Source organism: Pieris napi, chromosome 19 (genome assembly GCF_905475465.1).
Source record: "Pieris napi chromosome 19, ilPieNapi1.2, whole genome shotgun sequence".
NCBI classification, from domain to species: Eukaryota; Metazoa; Arthropoda; class Insecta; order Lepidoptera; family Pieridae; genus Pieris; species Pieris napi.
Genome location: NC_062252.1, coordinates 5,415,054 through 5,421,318, shown reverse-complemented (window position 1 = coordinate 5,421,318; position 6,265 = coordinate 5,415,054). Strand labels below are relative to the sequence as shown.

The 6,265-nt window shown below is 31.4% G+C and overlaps 2 long non-coding RNA genes across 2 annotated transcripts; one reads left to right on the top strand and one right to left on the bottom strand.

Annotated features, from left to right (window-relative positions):
* Nucleotides 1-621: 621 nt before the first annotated feature.
* Nucleotides 622-1,366, top strand: LOC125059266. The gene is made up of 2 exons (XR_007118629.1): nt 622-755; nt 1,075-1,366. It is a non-coding gene; the product is annotated as an uncharacterized LOC125059266 (long non-coding RNA).
* Nucleotides 1,367-3,234: 1,868 nt separating this feature from the next.
* Nucleotides 3,235-4,148, bottom strand: LOC125059268. Its single transcript, XR_007118630.1, has 2 exons — nt 4,012-4,148; nt 3,235-3,523 (listed from the first exon to the last, which is right to left on the bottom strand). It is a non-coding gene; the product is annotated as an uncharacterized LOC125059268 (long non-coding RNA).
* Between the last annotated feature and the right edge of the window lie 2,117 nt (nt 4,149-6,265).

Sequence of the window (6,265 nt, the reverse complement as noted above, 5' to 3'; positions counted from 1 at the left end):
AGGCTTGCGATTTTCATTAACAACTTTCCTCAAATGTTTAGCTCCTTTCAAAGGCTGGAATCGTATTACTTTTACAATTTTTTGGGTTCCGGGGATTTTGTGATATTGCTTTGGTTTTTTCTAATCAAATACATATATATTAAAATGTATGTAAAATTTATTAGAATTAAGATAACGAGGATCAAAATAGGAATAATCATATAGAAATATTATATATTTGTATAACGCTTTGTTGATAGAGTGGCACGGCCTATAATTCCAGTTTCTAGGTTGAAATACCGATAATAATAAAAAAAAATACTTGTTTCCGTATGATACAGACTAATAGTGGACTGCGCACTAGCTTCGAAAATCAATGAGAAACATACTGAAATAAAGTGTTAATAAAACATATAATAACAGAATATATTTAGATATCTTTTTGTCAATCCTATAAAGACGTTAGCGTGTATACTTTCAGTAGATAATATATTTGATTAAAAAATTAACGGGGATTTTTTCAATGAAAGTCAATTATATATATCAATATCATAATCTAATAATTATGTTTACGGGAAATAACTGTTAAGATTATAAAAAAGTTTAAAAGATTAAAGATAACAAATTCAACCGATGAATGCATATAAATAGACTCGAATTAGGAGAAATATCAATTGAAAAATTAATTCAAGGAATAAACATCAAAATGAAATACTTTGCAATTTTCGCCCTTGTCTTTCTTGCATTTGCCGCCTTTGTGCAAAGTGCTCCAGCGGGTAAGTAAAATGTATTCCTTATCAAAGGTATAATATATATTTACAAGATTATTTACTTACCTATTAACTTTTCAAAATTCATCAAGATTGTATACAAACCGAAAGAAAATAACTATAGTTTGTGACTCAAACGTGATTTGAAAGCACATTTAAATCACATATTAAATTGATGGTCAAACATCGTTATTTTATATTTTTAATTATATAAAAATCTACTCATGATATTTAATGGCATTTTTAGCTATACAGAGGATACACAGCTAAAAGTGCCTGGAAAAATCTAAAATTTATTTACTTAAATTGTGACCTTTATTTTCAGACGTGGAAGTTCCATCGGATGGCGTATCTGAAGCGATTGAACTGTGGTCATCAAGCAGCGCTCGCGCAGGGGAATCACGCCGTCGTGTTTGTACCGCACAGCTTTGTCGCGCGGTCTGCAGTTCGTTGGGCTACCGCTGGTCCCGCTGCAATGCTCAAAGATACTGCATCTGCAGTCGTTGATCTATGACGCAATAAGATCAATCAGCATTATTTTTCTGCTTTATATTTTGATATTTTCGACTTTCGCTCTAAATAATATATACTGCAATAAATTATTAGTCAACAAATAATCCTTTGTTTTATTTGGTACGAAGTTATAATTCAGTCAGTTAGAAATTGATTAGCATACGCAGAAGAATTTTCTTCATTTCTGTTCCCTTTTTACTAAAAAGGGTTAAAACTCCAATTGCTTCAAAAATACTTGTTACTTGTCTTAGAAAATAACATTGAATAAAATATTCAAAATATAAATAATATTTCTAATCATTAGATTACTAGCGCTGCGTGAGATTATTTTATGACATACAAGAAAATAAAAATAAATTAACGTGTTATTTTTGAGTATGGTATACACAAGTCAATTCAAATCAATCATATTTGATTAAAAAAAAACCTGCTTCTTGAATTCTTATACAGCAAGGATCTTGCAGTAGGTACCTAGTTGGAAATGATGTTCATAGAGATATTCGATATTATTCGTTATTATTAAAAAATAGTACAAATAAAAACAGCTATGTACACACACGTGACAAGAAAATCTGGCGACGTACAGTTGCAGGAGAGGCAATAGACGGCAATTGCAGAAGCCGAATAGACTTGGAGCCCGGTAAAATTTGAAGCTCAAGACCGAACGGAATAGAGTCTCAGTGGATGCCTTCTTCCCTATCCACGGGTTATAGACTTGAAGGCAAGTAAATCATATACTACGTGTTTCATATTATTAAAAAATATGCAACAAGACGTTTTTATTGAGCAATATTTACGATTCAATATGCTGTCTATAAGGTTTGGTTTTTCGTGTGATATTGAGAAAAGAGACTTAGCACAAACTAAAACTAAACTAAAGAAGAATGGGCTCACTGTTTTTCTCAGTGGTTCCATCGAATGCGACGATGATGTAGAGATGAACGGAGATTACTTCGAAAAACAATAAAAGTATTGGCAACTTTCTACATTAAGCCGTTTTTCATTTTCTAAACATTTTCAGTGTTACCTAGGTATCTATTTTTTGTGTTTCTTTTGTTTTGTTTGAATTAAATTCTTTTATGGGTTTATGAGCGTAAGCCTGTAGGTCAAGAGAGTTATTTTACATATGACAGATGTCAAACCTAATCTGAATAAAATTATAATAGATGAATGTACCACCAGTATTATATAAGTGCATTGTGTAAGATTAAACTATAACTATAAATAAACTAACGTGACGATAATATCATCAATGTTTTGTTACTTTTTGAACGTAATAAACTTGACGGCTTCATGATTATCATTCCTTCGTATCTTAATGTTATAAGTATATCTATAAGAGCGAGTTATTCAGCGATTTCAACGTTTTTATACCCAATTTAAATCATTATTTAACATTCGATGAGATGATGTAGCAAACTTCTCATCAGGCAGTATAAAACCCAATGTTAAAGTTACAGAATACCGCCATTGTTCAATTTTGAGAGGCTTACCCCGTAACTTCAATAACGATTATAATATTGAATCGTATCATATATATCTCAAATTGCTATATCGTCGGTGATATTGTATTGTATTTATTTTTTTTCACACACAAACTAAATTTTATATTTTAAATATTTCTTTACCGTAGTCAATTATTCTTGTTCTATACGTATGTTTAAATGTAATTAATTTGAATTGACTCCAATGTCGTATACATTCAAATACATTCCACAATAAAAAATAATAAATAATATAATAATAATAGTGTTGAACGTAATTTTTTTATAATTAAATTTTAAGTAATTAAAAAGCCCGGAAAGAGCAACGTAATGAAAATAAATAGCATATTAAAGTAATAATTTAAATAGTAATTGAGTTTTGACTTTGTTTACTATTACAGAAATGAAAAAAATTCTTCTGCATCTGGTAATCAATTTCGACTTCTAATCGAACATATATATAACCTCGTACCAAATAAAACAAAGGATAGTCAACAAATAATTTATTGCAATATATATTATTTAGAGAGAAAGTCGAAAATATGACGATATAAAGCAGAAAAATAATGCTGAATTGATCTTATTGCGTCATAGATCAACGACTGCAGATGCAGTATCTTTGAGCATTGCAGCGGGACCAGCGGTAGCCCAACGAACTGCAGACCGCGCGACAAAGCTGTGCGGTACAAACACGACGGCGTGATTCCCCTGCGCGAGCGCTGCTTGATGACCACAGTTCAATCGCTTCAGATACGCCATCCGATGGAACTTCCACGTCTGAAAAGAAACAACAATTAAAGTAAATTGACTTTAGATTATTAGGGTACACAGCTATAAATTCCATCAATTTAATAGTTTATTTAAATTTGCCTTCAAATCACGTTTATGTCACAAACTATAGATATTTTATTTTTATGTGCACACAATTGAAGCTTGCGTTAACTTTTTATAAATAATGTATAGTGACTGGATTACTATGGGTAGATTAATATTTAACTAAAACTTTCGTTGGTCAATTGCAAATAGAACCCGCCGAAAACACATAATTCTCAATTCAGCCAGAATAACTTCATGGATCTAAGCACAGTACTTTGAAAAATGCTTCAATATAATTCGGAAATTTCCCATTCCCGTAGGATGTCGCAACAAATGGCTAGGTTTGTATAAAATCTTAATGATTATTGAAAAGTAAATAGGTAAGGAATAATATTATAATATATTGTAAATATAATATGATAAATAAATGAAGAATAAATTTTACTTACCCGCTGGAGCACTTTGCACAAAGGCGGCAAATGCAAGAAAGACAAGGGCGAAAATTGCAAAGTATTTCATTTTGATGTTTATTCCTTGAATAAATTTTTCAATTGATACCATTTCTCCTAATTCGTGTCTATTTATATGCATTCATCGGTTGCATTTATTATCTTTAAACTTTTTATAATCTTAACAGTTACTTCCCGTAAACATAATTATTAGATTAAGGTAATGATATGATTTGTGCATTGCTTGACTTTCATTGAAAAAATCCCCGTCAATTTTTTAATTAAATATATTTTTTACTGAAAGTATACACGCTTATGTCTTTATATGATTGTCAAAAATGTCAATATTTTCTGTTATATGTGTTGTTAACTCTTTATTTCAGCTTGTTTCGCATTCATTTTCAAAGTTAGTGCGCAGTCCACTATCAGTGCGAATCATACGGAAACAATTATACGCCGTGCCACTATATCATCAAAGCGTTATACAAATATATAATATTTCTATACGATTAATTATATTTTATCCTGGTTATTTTAATTCTAATAAGTTTTACCTACATTTTAATATATTTAATTCGAACAAAACCACAGCAATACCTCAAAATCCCCGGAACGTATAAATTTGTAAAATTAAGATGATTTAAAAGAAACATAGCAATCACAAACATTTGAGGAAAGTTGTTAATGAAAATCGCAAGGCTTTTGGAAATACGCTGGATATCAACTAATAGGCTCTTAGAGGCTTTTAACTGGTTCTGTATAGAAATTTATTTGATACCATATTATCAATATACATTCCATACATACCATTTATATACTTAGTCTGGCCATAAATACTGTTACAATTAAAAATAAACAAAATATTACATTTGAATTTGGGAATCTGTCATTTTTATATGATGAGTTGAGTTTTCACATTTTGGCGCCAATACACTGTACAATATTTTGCGATATTAAAATGGAGTGGGGTGGGGAAAGAGAACCGAATCGGCACAAGTTTGGTCTACGCAGTCTTGGTTGGAAACGAACGTTTCGGACTTCGTCAGAACTGAAGACTGGCTGTGGTCTAGGCCCGATCTTTTCTTGTCTTCGACAGACGTAGTGTTGTTGTATCTGTCAACGTAAAGTTGTAAAAACCGTTAGATTGTAATCTATCTCGCGCGCGAGATTGATTACAATCGATTCGCAAATTGACGACTCATTGGTCTAGTGGTTAGTACCCCTGACTGCGAATCCATGGGTCCCGGGTTCGATCCCCGGCTGAGGCGAACATCGATGTGATGATCATTTGGTGTTGTTCTTAGGTCTTGGGTGTTTAAATATGTATTTATATATATCTATAATATGTATGTATATCCGTTGCCTAGTACCCATAACACAAGCTTCACCAGCTTAGCATGGGACTAGGTCAATTGGTGTGAATTGTCTTTAAAAATAAAAAAATTAAAATTAAAATTGTAAACTGTCGAAAAATTGTGAACTCAACGTACTGCTTACAATTTAACGTATTATTATTCGGTAGATTATAATCTATCGAAGTGAAATCGTCAAATTGTGAAACGGTACGCACCTCGCGCGCTGATTGGTCGGCTTTATAGTAGACCGTTATATGTCCATAGAGTTAGGAATGAAACAAGGGTATCGGTCAAATAAAATGAATGCACTTCAAAAATTAGTATTTATTACTTAATAGGTAATCAATAATTCTGACATCACATGATGAGAAAAAAATATATCAAAATAAAAAAATCAGAAACGTAACAATATTTTCTCTTACCTTACCTTTAACCGCCGGTCATTTTCTAAACTTTAGAATATGACCGACGGCTCCATATCCACTTTGTGCAAGGCAATCACGGCAATCCTATTTTCTTTAATACCAGATTCCATATTCTAATTTGATAATGAACACAAAAAAATATGTGTAATGGCGCAAAATCGAAAGAAGTTTTTAAAATAATATACGTGTTCCAAATTTTTCATTTTAAAGCATCAGGCCTATTGGTAGATATCGACCGTGTTTCCAATAGCCTTGCGATTTTCATTAACAACCTTCCTCAAATGTGATTTTGTGATATTGCTTTGGGTTTTTTCTAATCAAATACATATATATTAAAATGTATGTAAAATTTATTAGAATTAAGATAACGAGGAACAAAATAGGAATAATCATATAGAAATATTATATATTTGTATAACGCTTTGTTGATAGAGTGGCACGGCCTATAATTCCAGTTTCTAGGTTGAAATACCG